General features: G+C 35.3%; 2 long non-coding RNA genes across 2 annotated transcripts; both read right to left on the bottom strand.

Moving 5' to 3' along the window:
- Positions 1–238: 238 nt before the first annotated feature.
- LOC113328783 lies at positions 239–861 on the bottom strand. Its single transcript, XR_003349552.1, has 2 exons — positions 746–861; positions 239–618 (listed from the first exon to the last, which is right to left on the bottom strand). It is a non-coding gene; the product is annotated as an uncharacterized LOC113328783 (long non-coding RNA).
- An 8,597-nt stretch (positions 862–9,458) lies between these two features.
- Positions 9,459–10,038, bottom strand: LOC113328793. Its single transcript, XR_003349556.1, has 2 exons — positions 9,913–10,038; positions 9,459–9,785 (listed from the first exon to the last, which is right to left on the bottom strand). It is a non-coding gene; the product is annotated as an uncharacterized LOC113328793 (long non-coding RNA).
- Between the last annotated feature and the right edge of the window lie 8,299 nt (positions 10,039–18,337).

Genomic DNA, 18,337 nt, shown 5'->3' with positions numbered 1-18,337 from the left:
CATCAAAATAATGGAAAATTAAAAAAACATAATAAATAATATTATTTCCGATTAAATCTGAGCAAATCAAGGTTTGGATGAAGCAAAAGGGAAAAAGAAAAGATAATATCTAGGGAAAAATGATTATGCATAAAGAAAAGAGAGAGTATATTTTAATCTTCATCTTAATGTTCATCGTTATAATTTCCGTATGGAAATCGGCCGAAAAAAAGTGAAGTAATTAAAGGACACCAACATGTGCAGTGCACGGTCTAATAGACCTTGTTTATTCAAAAATGAGATTATTGCAACTTCTCAAGGACATTTTCCTTTTATTGATAACACTGAGATGTGTTACATTCTAGGTAATATGGAAGATGAAGTAAGGATACTTTACTACCATTGATCTTGGATAAAAAGAAGTGTTGCTAATTCATACTAATTAAGCTCTTTGAGGTGGTTTATGGCATCTAGATATACACCCATCCTTTTCCTTGGCACATCCTTGGTACATGTCTTTTTCGTAAACGCAACACCAACATTTTCCTATATCGCATTTTCTCGGGACGCATCCTGAAAAATAAACATTACTGTTCCCTGAAGTAATGATTTCTCCGATCTCTGATATGTCTCTACTTGCTATACAAAAGGAAAAACAAATAATAATCATTAGTCACTTTTGACGATGACAACAATCATACTTTTTTGATATCATTTTTCAAAAACATAATGATCAAACCAATTGAATCATCTTATAACAAAATACCTTGGCTGAGGGCTAATAGAGTCGTGAGAAGAAGTAAAACAAGACCCAAATGTTTGATATTAGAAGTGGCCATTGAAAACAAAATAGATGATTAGTTATTTTTTCTTAGTCGAGGTAAATAATAGATGTACCTTTGCAATAGTGTGAGATCATCTATTTATAACATTTATAAACATAATCAATATGAAAAAGATTGTCACAATCCCTTAGCATTTATTAGAAAGATTTTCCCTGTGATAAGAATTGGTGAGAGAAATTTTTTTTGGTCCAATATCAATATTTGAATCTTACTCCCTCTATTTATGGAATATCGATACAATTACTTTTTCATTTTAGCCACTTTTGACCTAAAGAGAAGAAGCAATCGCTTCTTTTTTCCAGAAATGTGATAGTATTTAATAATCAAGGAAATTAATACAGTACTAATAATCCTATTATAAGAAAATTATTTATTTGGTAGAAACATAACTATGTCAATAATATTCCGTGGCCCAGATAGAAGTCCTTCATCATTTTCGTCGTCGTATTTGTATTTGTTTTTTTTCTTTATTTTGTATTAGTTTTATTTTCAAACATTAATCGACAACTTTGACTCAACTCTCCCTTAGAAACGAAGTCGCTTATCCGTACACTACCAGTTCGTTTAGAAGTAAGGAATTTATTTTTTGCAAATTTGACAACTCATCACAGTTACATAAACATATCTTTCTGGATCTACTATATTTTAGTGAATCAAAACTCATTTAAGAATCACTTGATTATGTACTAGAGTCAACTTCGTATAGGTTAGCTTGAAAGTATTCAGATATGAGACATTACAAGTATTGAGAAGACTTGAAGAAGTAAGAAGCTACAACGACAACATCATCCTTCCGCTTGAGGTTAGTGATATTTGACTTGAACTGTTTCATTCCCTGACGTATCTTTCAAGTCGCGCATATTGAAAACGAAACTGCGAAGCATGTTTGAACTCTAGATAGACATAGTATTAAGGAATACAATACGAGGTTTTATTGCTTAAACATTAAACTTTGTAGATAAGACATCGATATAATCATTTAACTGCTATTGTGATTATGTATGGGTATGAGGTGAGGATTTCATCCTAGGAAACAATGTTTTACATGTGTTTTAAGGAAGTAAGTTCATAAACTTGTTTATGAATCGAAAAGGAAACCGCCGGGCGCTTGGTATCTGATTTTTCACAAGAACGAAATGGCTTGCGGAAGTAGAAGGAGAAGTTGCAGCGAAAATACCAATCATTTAGGGAGCGGGCTAGCCGGAGGTATTCGAAGGCAACTCAGCGTCGTGTGAATGAAGAGAGTCAGGTTGCGGTTAACTGGATTGGCGATAAGCATGGGCTTCCGCGGGAAGAGTACCCTCAGGTTTCCGTCAGTGATGATGAAGAAGAGGAAGATGTTACTGTGGGTATTTCTGAATGCGAGCACGCTGATGGTAATAAGTTTGGTTTAATTCTGATAGTATCGTGAGGGAAGAATATCGCTCCCAGGCTGGTGACATACCGAATCAGCAAGTCGTTGATGGTGTTAGTGCTTTGACACTCCAAGTCACTGATTCTTCTTTGGTTGTTCCTGATGTTACTCCCTCTTAGGTTTTTGTTCTTTTCTTCATTTCGCGAACATCCTTGTCCTGGTTTTGGATGATTTTTTGGGTGCTCCCAAGCTTGGGGGGGAGAAACTTATCTTTGGTTGCCTCTTTTCCCTGTGCTTTAAAAATATAACAAGTAATCCAAATTTTATCGTTATTTGTTATGTTTTTCATTTTCGAAGTATTTCTCAGTATGCTCCTACGTGTCTGACTGAGAAGGCGAAAAGCACGGAAATTTTAATATTCCGCTACTTGCCTCTGCTTTCCAACTTCGAAGGAGGGTTATTGTCTTAAATATTATGTTAAGGGGTTGATGCTAGTATTCCTACATGCGAAATAAATGAGGTTCTGAAATAAGAATAGAGTGCGAATGTTTATTTATAATTTATGCGAATATTGAATTCAGATATATGCGAACCAACAAAGTAATATGAAACAACACAGTAATGCGAATGATAAGTTAGTACTAAAACTAAATTCTTATTTGTATCCTGTCGTGTTATTTAGGCGTGCAAATTCACATTATTTTCTTATGGTTTGAAGTTTATACGAAAATAATTTGTATTCTTATGTTGCAGTTCAATTGCATATAGTGTGTGTCCATAGTAATTGGGTGATCATGGATGTGTATCCAGCTACTACCTAGCATTCATTGGCAAGTAAGTATGTCAGAATTTATAATGATTTGAAGTGTACTTAGCTTAGATGGAGCGTGTTTCCTTGTTGCTCCTCTCGTGTCTCAGCGCCACCTATTCATTGCCTCAGTTTCCTTCGCGCTCCTTAGGTTATTTTTATTCGCACGAACTTTTATAGGTCTTATTTTCCTCCTAAGTAAGGTCTTACTTCCTTACTCCACATAGAGAATATAAAGGACTTATGGTCGCCATGGGTAGGGTCTTCAACATTCGGCGACGAATTCTCAGTTCCATGTGCTCTTGCGAGTTATTGGCCATTGATCTCGCCTTATCTGTGTTAGAATTTTTCCCTCCCCAGGTTATGTCTGCGATAATATACCAAGCCTAAGATACTCCTGTGAGTACAAAGCCTCAACACATTGCCGTCTTTGACACAATTCAGGTCTCTAGTGGAGGGTTCTCTAGTGAAATAAATCTAATTCACGCGTTCAATAATGCATTATGGGCAACAATCTTGCTATACACTTGGATATTTAAACTAAAAGATAAGTTAAATATGAAAGAACTAAGAGGGTATCAAGAAGAATACATCGCTTTAAAAGAAAGATGGATAGAGGCGAAAATATACAACAACCTACAACGAAATAAGGTGCTTCGCGAATTCTTCCGCAAACAATAATACAGTAGAAAATATTTCCCAAACTGAAAAAGGAGAACCATCAACTAATAATCGACAAAACTAGGTAGCCATGTCAAGCTTAGACGAGAAAATGTTCATGCGTTTTAGGGAGAACAACTAGGAAGGAAGATATGATGATTAAAGGGAAAGGTATAATTACCCAATAGGAAGATACAACAACCACAGGTTTGGGTAGCGTAGACCAAACGCACAGACGTTCAAAGAGGTGAAACTTACGAAGCTAAACACAACAATAGGGGGCATTATTTTTATTTTAACAATAATTTTTATTTGGTGTGCGAATTTCATTTATTTATTTTTTCTTTTATTTTTGCAGAAGATATGCTTGTTTTTTTTCTCTTTATTATATTTTTTCTTTTTAGTTACAAAGTTATTGGAGTAATCGACACCTATTATAATTATTTGTGGGTTTTTCATACATATAATTTTAACGGTGGGTTTGTGATAAAAAAAATTAGATAGAAGAGAAATTCGGTGAAATTAAAAGAAATAAGAACATCTTTCTACATGTAGCATCGGTATGTCGTAAACTGATGCAATCTATGAAAGTTGTAAGTAAATAATTTGATACAACAAAAACGGGGTTCTTGACTTTGTATGTTTTAGTTTATTCATATTTTTAAAGCAGGAGTATATTTATTAATTTCAGAAAATCTAAATCAAATGCATCAGGGATGAAAAACACTAAAAAAATGCATACATAAAGAATTACAAAAATATCAACATTTTAATACAATACAAGTATCAACAACATGATTTTCGCATAAAAAATTGATGATATTGAGGGGTGGATAAGGTTTTCATGAATTCTGACTCTTTCATGTGAAGAAAAAAGATAAATCAGAATAGTAAACGGAATTCAAGCTATGATAAAACACCGTGGAATTGACAAAAATTTACCATACCCATCAAAATAATGGAAAATTAAAAAAACATAATAAATAATATTATTTCCGATTAAATGTGAGCAAATCAAGGTTTGGATGAAGAAAAAGGGAAAAAGAAAAGATAATTTCTAGGGAAAAATGATTATGCATAAAGAAAAGAGAGAGTATATTTTAATCTTCATTGTTATAATTTTCGTATGGAAATCGACAAAAAAAAAGTGAAGTAATTCAAGGACACCAACATGTGCAGTGCACGGTCTAACAAACCTTGTTTACTCAAAAATGAAATCATTGCAACTTCTCAAGGACATTTTCCTTTTATTGATAACAATGAGATGTATTACATGCTAGGTAATATGGAAGATGAAGTAAGGATACTTTACTATCACTGATCTTGGATAAAAAGAAGTATTGCTAATTCATACTAATTAAGCTCTTTGAGGTGGTTTATGGCATCTAGATATACACCCATCCTTTTCCTTGGCACATCCTTGGTACATGTCTTTTTCGTAAACGCAACACCAACATTTTCCTATATCGCATTTTCTTGGGACGCATCCTGAAAAATAAACATTACTGTTCCCTGAAGTAATGATTTCTCCCATCTCTGATATGTCTCTACTTGCTATACAAAAAGAAAAACAAATAATAATCATTAGTCACTTTTGACGATGACAACAATCATACTTTTTCGATATCATTTGTCAAAAACATAATGATCAAACCAATTGAATCATCTTATAACAAAATACCTTGGCTGAGGCTAATAGAGTCGTGAGAAGAAGTAAAATAAGACCCAAATGTTTGATATTAGAAGTGGCCATTGCAAACAAAATAGATGATTACTTATTTTTTTCTTAGTTGAGGTAAATAATAGATGTACCTTTACAATAATGTGAGATCATCTATTTATAACATTTATAAACATAATCAATAAGAAAAAGATTGTCACAATCCCATAGCATTTATTAGAAAGATTTTCCCTGTGATAAGAACTGATGAGAGAAATTTTTTTTGGTCCAATATCAATATTTGAATCTTACTCCCTCTATTTATGGAATATCGATACAATTACTTTTTCATTTTAGCCACTTTTGACATAAAGAGAAGAAGCAATCGCTTCTTTTTTCCAGATATGTGATAGTATTTGATAATCAAGGAAATTAATAAAGTACTAATAATCCTATTATAAGAAAATTATTTATTTGGCAGAAACATAACTATGTCAATAATATTCCGTGGCCCAGATAGAAGTCCTTCATCATTCTCGTCGTCGTATTTGTATTTGTTTTTTTTCGTTGTTTTGTATTAGTTTTATTTTCAAACATTAATCGACAACTTTTACTCAACTCTCCCTTAGAAACGAAGTCGCTTATCCGTACACTACCAGTTCGTTTAGAAGTAAGGAATTTATTTTGTGCAAATTTGACACCTCATCACAGTTACATAAACATATCTTTCTAGATCTAGTATATTTTAGTGAATCAAAACTCATTTAAGAATCACTTGATTATGTACTAGAGTCAACTTCGTATAGGTTAGCTTAAAAGTATTAAGATATGAGACATTAAAAGTATTGAGAAGACTTGAAGAAGTAAGAAGCTACAACGACAACATCATCCTTCCGCTTGAGGTTAGTGATATTTGACTTGAACTGTTTCATTCCCTGACGTATCTTTCAAGTCGCGCATATTGAAAACGAAACTGCGAAGCATGTTTGAACTCTAGATAGACATAGTATTAAGGAATACAATACGAGGTTTTATTGCTTAAACATTAAACTTTGTAGATAAGACATCGATATAATCATTTAACTGCTATTGTGATTATGTATGGGTATGAGGTGAGGATTTCATCCTAGGAAACAATGTTTTACATGTGTTTTAAGGAAGTAAGTTCATAAACTTGTTTATGAATCGAAAAGGAAACCGCCGGGCGCTTGGTATCTGATTTTTCACAAGAACGAAATGGCTTGCGGAAGTAGAAGGAGAAGTTGCAGCGAAAATACCAATCATTTAGGGAGCGGGCTAGCCGGAGGTATTCGAAGGCAACTCAGCGTCGTGTGAATGAAGAGAGTCAGGTTGCGGTTAACTGGATTGGCGATAAGCATGGGCTTCCGCGGGAAGAGTACCCTCAGGTTTCCGTCAGTGATGATGAAGAAGAGGAAGATGTTACTGTGGGTATTTCTGAATGCGAGCACGCTGATGGTAATAAGTTTGGTTTAATTCTGATAGTATCGTGAGGGAAGAATATCGCTCCCAGGCTGGTGACATACCGAATCAGCAAGTCGTTGATGGTGTTAGTGCTTTGACACTCCAAGTCACTGATTCTTCTTTGGTTGTTCCTGATGTTACTCCCTCTTAGGTTTTTGTTCTTTTCTTCATTTCGCGAACATCCTTGTCCTGGTTTTGGATGATTTTTTGGGTGCTCCCAAGCTTGGGGGGGAGAAACTTATCTTTGGTTGCCTCTTTTCCCTGTGCTTTAAAAATATAACAAGTAATCCAAATTTTATCGTTATTTGTTATGTTTTTCATTTTCGAAGTATTTCTCAGTATGCTCCTACGTGTCTGACTGAGAAGGCGAAAAGCACGGAAATTTTAATATTCCGCTACTTGCCTCTGCTTTCCAACTTCGAAGGAGGGTTATTGTCTTAAATATTATGTTAAGGGGTTGATGCTAGTATTCCTACATGCGAAATAAATGAGGTTCTGAAATAAGAATAGAGTGCGAATGTTTATTTATAATTTATGCGAATATTGAATTCAGATATATGCGAACCAACAAAGTAATGCGAAACAACACAGTAATGCGAATGATAAGTTAGTACTAAAACTAAATTCTTATTTGTATCCTGTCGTGTTATTTAGGCGTGCAAATTCACATTATTTTCTTATGGTTTGAAGTTTATACGAAAATAATTTGTATTCTTATGTTGCAGTTCAATTGCATATAGTGTGTGTCCATAGTAATTGGGTGATCATGGATGTGTATCCAGCTACTACCTAGCATTCATTGGCAAGTAAGTATGTCAGAATTTATAATGATTTGAAGTGTACTTAGCTTAGATGGAGCGTGTTTCCTTGTTGCTCCTCTCGTGTCTCAGCGCCACCTATTCATTGCCTCAGTTTCCTTCGCGCTCCTTAGGTTATTTTTATTCGCACGAACTTTTATAGGTCTTATTTTCCTCCTAAGTAAGGTCTTACTTCCTTACTCCACATAGAGAATATAAAGGACTTATGGTCGCCATGGGTAGGGTCTTCAACATTGGGCGACGAATTCTCAGTTCCATGTGCTCTTGCGAGTTATTGGCCATTGATCTCGCCTTATCTGTGTTAGAATTTTTCCCTCCCCAGGTTATGTCTGCGATAATATACCAAGCCTAAGATACTCCTGTGAGTACAAAGGCTCAACACATTGCCGTCTTTGACACAATTCAGGTCTCTAGTGGAGGGTTCTCTAGTGAAATAAATCTAATTCACGCGTTCAATAATGCATTATGGGCAACAATCTTGCTATACACTTGGATATTTAAACTAAAAGATAAGTTAAATATGAAAGAACTAAGAGGGTATCAAGAAGAATACATCGCTTTAAAAGAAAGATGGATAGAGGCGAAAATATATACAACAACCTACAACGAAATAAGGTGCTTCGCGAATTCTTCCGCAAACAAATAATACAGTAGAAAATATTTCCCAAACTGAAAAAGGAGAACCATCAACTAATAATCGACAAAACTAGGTAGCCATGTCAAGCTTAGACGAGAAAATGTTCATGCGTTTTAGGGAGAACAACTAGGAAGGAAGATATGATGATTAAAGGGAAAGGTATAATTACCCAATAGGAAGATACAACAACCACAGGTTTGGGTAGCGTAGACCAAACGCACAGACGTTCAAAGAGGTGAAACTTACGAAGCTAAACACAACAATAGGGGGCATTATTTTTATTTTAACAATAATTTTTATTTGGTGTGCGAATTTCATTTATTTATTTTTTCTTTTATTTTTGCAGAAGATATGCTTGTTTTTTTTCTCTTTATTATATTTTTTCTTTTTAGTTACAAAGTTATTGGAGTAATCGACACCTATTATAATTATTTGTGGGTTTTTCATACATATAATTTTAACGGTGGGTTTGTGATAAAAAAAATTAGATAGAAGAGAAATTCGGTGAAATTAAAAGAAATAAGAACATCTTTCTACATGTAGCATCGGTATGTCGTAAACTGATGCAATCTATGAAAGTTGTAAGTAAATAATTTGATACAACAAAAACGGGGTTCTTGACTTTGTATGTTTTAGTTTATTCATATTTTTAAAGCAGGAGTATATTTATTAATTTCAGAAAATCTAAATCAAATGCATCAGGGATGAAAAACACTAAAAAAATGCATACATAAAGAATTACAAAAATATCAACATTTTAATACAATACAAGTATCAACAACATGATTTTCGCATAAAAAATTGATGATATTGAGGGGTGGATAAGGTTTTCATGAATTCTGACTCTTTCATGTGAAGAAAAAAGATAAATCAGAATAGTAAACGGAATTCAAGCTATGATAAAACACCGTGGAATTGACAAAAATTTACCATACCCATCAAAATAATGGAAAATTAAAAAAACATAATAAATAATATTATTTCCGATTAAATCTGAGCAAATCAAGGTTTGGATGAAGAAAAAGGGAAAAAGAAAAGATAATTTCTAGGGAAAAATGATTATGCATAAAGAAAAGAGAGAGTATATTTTAATCTTCATTGTTATAATTTTCGTATGGAAATCGACAAAAAAAAAGTGAAGTAATTCAAGGACACCAACATGTGCAGTGCACGGTCTAACAAACCTTGTTTACTCAAAAATGAAATCATTGCAACTTCTCAAGGACATTTTCCTTTTATTGATAACAATGAGATGTATTACATGCTAGGTAATATGGAAGATGAAGTAAGGATACTTTACTATCACTGATCTTGGATAAAAAGAAGTATTGCTAATTCATACTAATTAAGCTCTTTGAGGTGGTTTATGGCATCTAGATATACACCCATCCTTTTCCTTGGCACATCCTCGGTACATGTCTTTTTCGTAAACGCAACACCAACATTTTCCTATATCGCATTTTCTTGGGACGCATCCTGAAAAATAAACATTACTGTTCCCTGAAGTAATGATTTCTCCCATCTCTGATATGTCTCTACTTGCTATACAAAAAGAAAAACAAATAATAATCATTAGTCACTTTTGACGATGACAACAATCATACTTTTTCGATATCATTTGTCAAAAACATAATGATCAAACCAATTGAATCATCTTATAACAAAATACCTTGGCTGAGGGCTAATAGAGTCGTGAGAAGAAGTAAAATAAGACCCAAATGTTTGATATTAGAAGTGGCCATTGCAAACAAAATAGATGATTACTTATTTTTTTCTTAGTTGAGGTAAATAATAGATGTACCTTTACAATAATGTGAGATCATCTATTTATAACATTTATAAACATAATCAATAAGAAAAAGATTGTCACAATCCCATAGCATTTATTAGAAAGATTTTCCATGTGATAAGAACTGATGAGAGAAATTTTTTTTGGTCCAATATCAATATTTGAATCTTACTCCCTCTATTTATGGAATATCGATACAATTACTTTTTCATTTTAGCCACTTTTGACATAAAGAGAAGAAGCAATCGCTTCTTTTTTCCAGATATGTGATAGTATTTGATAATCAAGGAAATTAATAAAGTACTAATAATCCTATTATAAGAAAATTATTTATTTGGCAGAAACATAACTATGTCAATAATATTCCGTGGCCCAGATAGAAGTCCTTCATCATTCTCGTCGTCGTATTTGTATTTGTTTTTTTTCGTTGTTTTGTATTAGTTTTATTTTCAAACATTAATCGACAACTTTTACTCAACTCTCCCTTAGAAACGAAGTCGCTTATCCGTACACTACCAGTTCGTTTAGAAGTAAGGAATTTATTTTGTGCAAATTTGACACCTCATCACAGTTACATAAACATATCTTTCTAGATCTAGTATATTTTAGTGAATCAAAACTCATTTAAGAATCACTTGATTATGTACTAGAGTCAACTTCGTATAGGTTAGCTTAAAAGTATTAAGATATGAGACATTAAAAGTATTGAGAAGACTTGAAGAAGTGAAGAAGTAAGAAGCTACAATGAAAACATCATCCTTCCGCTTGAGGTTAGTGATATTTGACTTGAACTGTTTCATTCCCTAACGTATCTTTCAAGTCGCGCATATTGAAAACGAAAATGCGAAGCATGTTTGAACTCTAGATAGACATAGTATTAAGGAATACAATACGAGGTTTTATTGCTTAACCATTAAACTTTGTAGATAAGACATCGATATAATCATTTAACTGCTATTGTGATTATGTATGGGTATGAGGTGAGGATTTCATCCTAGGAAACAATGTTTTACATGTGTTTTAAGGAAGTAAGATCGAAAAAGAAACCGCCAGGCGCTTGGTATCTGATTTTTCACAAGAACGAGATGGCTTGCGGAAGTAGAAGGAGAAGTTGCAGCGAGAATACCAATCAGTTAGGGAGGGGGCTAGCCGGAGGTATTCGAAGGCAACTCAGCGTCGTGTGAATGAAGAGAGTCAGGTCGCGGTTAACTGGATTTGCGATAAGCATGGCATTCCGCGCGAAGAGTACCCTCAGGTTTCCGTCAGTGATGATGAAGAAGAGGAAGATGTGACTGTGGGTATTTCTGAAGGCGAGCACGCTGATGGTAATAAGTTTGGTCCTGTTAATTCTGATAGTATCGTGAGGGAAGAAGATCGCTCCCAGGCTGGTGACATACCGAATCAGCAAGTTGCTGATGGTGTTAGTGCTTTGATACTCCAAGTCACTGATTCTTCTTTGGTTGTTCCTGATGTTACTCCCTCTTAGGTTTTTATTCTTTTCTTCATTTCGCGAACATCCTTGTCCTGGTTTTGGATGATTTTTTGGGTGCTCCCAAGCTTGGGGGGGAGAAACTTATCTTTGGTTGCCTCTTTTCCCTGTGCTTTAAAAATATAACAAGTAATCCAAATTTTATCGTTATTTGTTATGTTTTTCATTTTCGAAGAATTTCTCAGTATGCTTCTACGTGTCTGACTGAGAAGGCGAAAAGCACAGAAATTTTAATATTCCGCTACTTGCCTCTGCTTTCCAACTTCGAAGGAGGGTTATTGTCTTAAATTTTTTCTTAAGGGGTTGATGCTAGTATTCGTACAGGCGAAATAAATGAGGTTCTGAAAGAAGAATAGAGTGTGAATGTTTATTTATAATTTCTGTGAATATTGAATTCAGATATATGCGAACCAACACAGTAATGCGAAACAACACAATAATGCGAATGATAAGTTAGTACTAAAACTAAATTCTTATTTGTCTCCTATCGTGTTATTTAGGCGTGCGAATGCACATTATTTTATTATAGTTTGAAGTTTATACGAAAATAATCTGTATTCTTATGTTGCTTGCATATAGTGTGTGTCCATAGTAATTGGGTGATCATGGATGTGTATCCAGCTACTACCTAGCATTCATTGGCAAGTAAGTATGTCAGAATTTATAATGATTTGAAGTGTACTTAGCTTAGATGGAGCGTGTTTCCTTGTTGCTCCTCTCGTGTCTCAGCGCTACCTATTCATTGCCTCAGTTTCCTTCGCGCTTCTTAGGTTATTTTTATTCGCACAAACTTTTATAGGTCTTATTTTCCTCCTAAGTAAGGTCTTACTGCCTTCCTCCACATAGACAATATAAAGGACTTATGGTCGCCATGGGTAGGGTCTTCAACATTGGGCGACGAATTCTCAGTTCCATGTGCTCTTGCGAGTTATTGGTCATTGATCTCGCCTTATCTGTGTTAGAATTTTTACCTCCTCAGGTTATATCTGCGATAATATACCAATCCTAAGATACTCCTGAGTGGAGGGTGTTGTCCCTTTATATTCCCTCTGAGTTTCCCCTTCAAGGAAGTCACCCCTAAACATTTCAGTTGGGCTCCTCCCATCCGGTTATGCGACAATTAGTGTTGTCGTGACATCGTTCCTTCTGCCTATTTGGCTTACGGGCGCGAGATCACACTCTAAGTGGGGTTTCTTTGGGACCGAGTGTATCCAAGACGGGAACTCCTTCTACTCCACTGATCATGTTTCTACACCCCATGCCGGAGAACTTATTCGCTGAGTAGTTCGTTCTTAGTTGCCTCCAGCGGATAGGTTTTTTCCGTCCCAATAAGTAACTTCTCTAGGATTCCCCAATATGACGCGTGTTAGGGCTTATGGTCGCCTCTTACACATTGTGTTGTCCTCCAGTCGCACAATTGTGCGAACTAAGTTGACATTCCAAAATTGGGTATCACAGCCTCCCTAATTAGAGGTTTTAAATAGTAACTTACTGCCCCCTATTGAAGTCTTACAAGATTGTCGCGTAGACTTTATTTCGCCTTTGGCTTGTTCGCATATAGAAAGAACTTTGCTTCGCATTAATATTTTTTTAGTTGATACATAAATTTCTTTCTTCATTACATCTCTTCATCATTGCATGTGTCTTTTGGATGGTAACTTAAAATCGACGCATATCTCCGTTGTTGCCTTCAGTTGTTACTTTCAGGAGGTCAATTTTGGTGTTTTTTTGTTGACCCATGGTCCCCTTCTTGCTTATATTTGCAATTGAATACTTGTTGCACGATCAGAAGTTTCATTGTTCTGATTCTTCCACCATAATACCAGTTCTCGCGAGTTCTCGCCTTGATTTCTTTTTAAGCCAAATAGTGTGTCTTTTCCTTCTTTGAGCAAGGCAAGATGTGCATATGCGTTTATAAATGCATTTTGCAATCCTGGGTAAGACAACTATATTCACGTGCAGGATCTCTGGGGATCTCTGGTGACGGAATCTGTTTCAGTTTTTCTTATTCGCCAGGCTTTTGGGAGGTGTCCATGTATGTCGCCCTGCTACTTTCTTCTTCGTGCTTCTTCTATATAGATGATCATCGCCTTGTCTTTATCATGTGGCTCTCTTCGCGCTCTTCTTCTTCTGTCGTGTGATTATTCTTCGTCATATCTCTTGGTAATTATTGTTTCTTCGTGCTAAAGGAGGTTTTGGTTAGAGCGAAATTGTGAATCTTTCTTGTGCGATATTTTGCCCCTACAGAATTTGAGAGACAGATATCATTCGTGATGTTGTGTGTAACAATTCTCATAAAAAAGCAGCACGATTTCATTCCCAACCCCGGATCCCACTATCATTTTGCAGAGAGAAAATTTCGAATCACAGAGAAGTAGGTCTGCAGTAACAAAGAGAGAGAAGTGGATATCGGACAAGGCAGCTAGGTTTTGTTTGCTATAGAGAGATTCTCAAGTAACCCCGTTTATATGGTGATCACCTTCCTAAATCCTAACAAGACGGAATTTAATCAAGTCCGTGAGGCCCAAGTCCATTCTATTCTGAACTCACATGTTAAAATAGCAAACTCTAGTGCAAGTTCAACCGCGAATACCAACCGCACAACAAACAAGTTGGTTTTGATGCTTTATTTTCTTTGTTTCTAAATTCGGATGTTGAAATTATTAGTCCCACCTTGTTGGGCAATATAAGATCATGTGGTTTATAATTCTTAGAGCCTCTCCACTCATTGCCAATTGGTTTTGAGTTGGATGCCCGTATTCTAACATGGTATCAGAGCAGACTATTTGCGACACGTGTTAGACACAACGAGGCTACACGTGAGGGGGCGTGTTGAAATTATTAGTCCCACCTTGTTGGGCAATCTAAGATCTTGTGGTTTATAATCCTTAGGGACTCTCTACTCATTGCCAATTGGTTTTGAGTTGGATGCCCGTATTCTAACATGAAAAGAATCAGCGGGTTCCATGCCAATAGATTACAACTCCGTAACATGCATTGTATTTGCACCAAAACAGATTACAAAGTTGACTTCTGAAATCCTGTGGTTACTCAGAGCCTGATGAATGGAATACTGCTTTACGTCTATTAGCACTCGGTAGACTCTTGTTGTTTAGATTACGACCCCAAATAGTCAATTGTGAAGGTCTTTTTTTCCCTCTTGTCCTAGGTGGACCTATCACATACCATCAGTATCAACATTTCAGGTTATAAAGGTTAGCTCATATATTCATGGTTTCCAAAATTAGAAGACTTGTCATCGTTACAATATTCAGTTATAGATTGATTTGAACAGGAAGTTTGAGTGATGCTACTGACTTCATATGATCTGATCAAACTCTAAACATGTTAAAAGAATGACTCCAGAGAAAGATTATATAACGACCACAGATAAAGATAAACCATGAGAACCATTGGACTAGGAAATATAGTAAGACAGCAAACACTTCCTGGTGTAAAATCAACCAAAGATAAACATACCAAATTCAGCCCTTCTGGATACATACAACTGATGGACTCCTTGGTATTCTGATCTTGGAAGCACATCGATGTAAAAATCAGCATAAAAGAAAAACCTTAACAACCCCAAAAAGTTATAGTGATATATGTTGCACCATACAGGATGTAATTCCCTTCCATCGGCGGGGTAGGCTCTGGAGCAGATTTATGGTCTTGAATGTAATCCTAATAGAGCCTGTAATATGGTGGTGGTATGTTGCTGTTGGCATGCTTTCTCAGTTCTTGTAATTGTAACAGTAATCTATAGTTAAACATTAATACGAATGATACATTAAACCCTAAACTAAAATTATCCCCATTTAAGCCTAAAAAACCTGAATCGGTGTTTACATTTGTAGAATTAAGGTTTAAAGAAGATTAGCAGTACTATCACACAACAGTAATTTCCCCATAGCTAACGCCACAAACCCGTAAAATCGATTAACGGTTTTAATGTCTAACATCAACCATGCCCAACTGAAGCCTAAACTATTTTAATATCCAGGGTTGCATTATGATAGCAATGCTGTGTCATAACAGCTGACTTAGGGTAAATTCAAGATAATTTACATGCAGCAATTCACCAGTTGTGTAAATGAGCTTGATTTCTGCATTACTGACTAATGTTAAGATGGAAATAAGGAGAAATGGGGATAATGCAACTGTAGAACTTCAATAAACTTGATCCCATATAAGACACTACCTCGGTACGCATTTAAGGTGACATGTCTTCTGTAAACTCCAAAACATGTAACAAACTATTTTCTTCTTGTTTACATTTAGAGTATTTATGCGCGGGACACAAATGTTTAATGAACTTTTGAAGTTCGTATTTTCAATTTCATTTACTGGATAAAGCAAGCAGATCTACAGCACATTTGGAATGGAAAAAATGGCCACAAAATAAAATTAATATGCAACACACTTAATTTCTTTTATAGCCATTTTTATCATCCTAAATGAGTTGCAGTCTGCGATATCTAGCAAATGAAATTGAAAGTAAAGAACTTCAAAAGATCAGGTAACATTATAGTCCAAAGCAACGGAAGTTTGTCGGCCCAGCAGCATCTGAATTCCTGCGTGAACAGCCAGACCCGCAAAATACTGATTCTTCAAAAGTGAATTACTTGGGATAACCTATGAAATGTACAGACCACCCAGTCGAACCAAACAGTAACCCCCAAATTCAGCAGCATCTCTGCACAAAAAAAGGACGAATACAGTTGTGCACAATCACTATTGAAATATAGTCATACTGAATACAAAGTGCACCACTACACAATGTACCAAAACCATATAAACTCAATGCTCAGTTTCAGCATACCAAATTTCGTGATCGGTGAGTTATCTGAGGGCAAAAAACAGAATTGCAATAAAGGATTCTCGGTGTCTCCATATATAAAAGAGCTCCTCCACTGAATTCCCACACTTGGGGTAACCTAATGAGTAAAGACCCACAAAAAATTTCGCATGACAACCGATATGAAATCTATAATATACAAGCTGAGTTCAGTTCCACAAAAGTAAACTACAAACTCAATTGGTAATTCATATGAGATCCAATCGCCATCACGTGGCCAATCTCTTACACTTTCTAGCTGAGCTCCAACCTCCATATGACCACATTTTCTAGAAATTAAATCTAAGATGACTTGAATACAGTGATTTACTTCGGATAGCCTACAAAGTGGACAGACCAGTCATGTCAATCGAAAAATATAACGCCCGAACTCAGCAGCATCTCTAGCTCTGCACAACAAAGTCGGAAAATACAATCAACACTGACAACTACGTAGAAGGTTTACATTCCAAATCAAAGCAAAATGCACTATTAAACAATATACCAGAACCATATATACTCAATGTTCTGTCCCAACGTACCAAATTCTACAACAGGAATCACCATTTTCTGAGAGGAAAAATCATTGTTGCAATAATGATGGATTCATAGTGCCTCTTTGAACAAATTAGCTCCTCCACTAAATTTCCACATTATCAGTAACCTAATAATTAAATAACCACAAAGAATTTAAGCATGACAACCAACATGAATCCAAGTGCAGGAGCTTTAATTCAGAACGAAATCAAGAGTTCACCTTTGAATTACCTTGACATACATGATTTTAGAGGGGATCACTCCATGGAAGACCTGCAGAATAACGGCGTTGGATCCCGTTTTAAATAGTGGGATAATCTTCTCCCATAATAAAGAAGCGGGAGTATCTAGTTCAGTACCAAGTTTCTCATTGGGCCAGCAACAAGTTTCTCATTTAAATGAAGATAAAGAAGAACCATTTTTTGGGGACCATGGTTTTTTTTTGGATCATGGTTTTATTTTGGGTAAAGACATTAGAAGTAAATCTAGGTCACCCCTTATCTAGATATATTTATATTAATACCTAAATTACCCTCCTGATTAATTTTGGGTGATGATTAGTTAGTGTTAATAATTGTTAGTGTAATGATTAGTGAGATGATTAAGTTAAAGATAATTAGTGAGATTAAAAAATCAGATGGTTTTTTTTAAAGAAGTAGAATTATTGAGAGACTAAAGTTAGAGAAGATGAAGAAGGAAAACATGAAAAACGATGGATTTTACGAACCACAACCGGAGGAAGGGTATTTGGGTACTCATGTATGCTTCAAACTTAGATAATGTTGGTTGAATTGCTCCAAACTTTCAAAAAAAATGAAATTTTTTATGTAGATTTGGGCCAGTTCGGTTACCATATGTCAAGAACATGTAACCGAACACACCTGAAAGTGTAGTTCGGTTAAGTTTTCCAAACACGCAGGTTACCGAACTCGCTCGTTAATGGAGGTTTTGGTCGTACAATGTAATGTTCGGTTACCTAGGATAAAATGGTAGGTAACCGAACTTTGAACTTCACAATTTATTTGGGTACATCTTGTGTCTTCGGTTAGTTCACAAATTTCAACGCAACCAAATTCCCAACCGAACTGCAGGTTAAAAGTAACCTAGTGTTAGAAGTTCGGTTGGTTCGCAAACTTCAACATATTTTGCGAATCAACCGAACTGGGCTTATATATGCAATTAGGCGAACGTTCGGTTACTACGAAATTTATTTCTTGGCGAATTAGGTAGAGTTCGGTTACAAAGTTTTAAAGGTAGAGTTCGGTTACAAAGAAAACTCAACATTTTTGCGAACAAACCGAACTTGTGGACTTCTCACTATTTTCGTAAACTAAAGTTCGGTCATATCTTTATTTTGTGAAGGAACCGAACTTATGGACTTGTGTTGTTCTAACACAAGGAGTTCGGTTAAAAGTATTTTTTTGCGAATCAACCGAACTCTG

Source organism: Papaver somniferum, unplaced genomic scaffold (genome assembly GCF_003573695.1).
Source record: "Papaver somniferum cultivar HN1 unplaced genomic scaffold, ASM357369v1 unplaced-scaffold_114, whole genome shotgun sequence".
NCBI lineage: Eukaryota > Viridiplantae > Streptophyta > Magnoliopsida > Ranunculales > Papaveraceae > Papaver > Papaver somniferum.
Note: the sequence above shows the minus strand (reverse complement) of the source record. Positions and strands in the feature narration are given on the sequence as shown.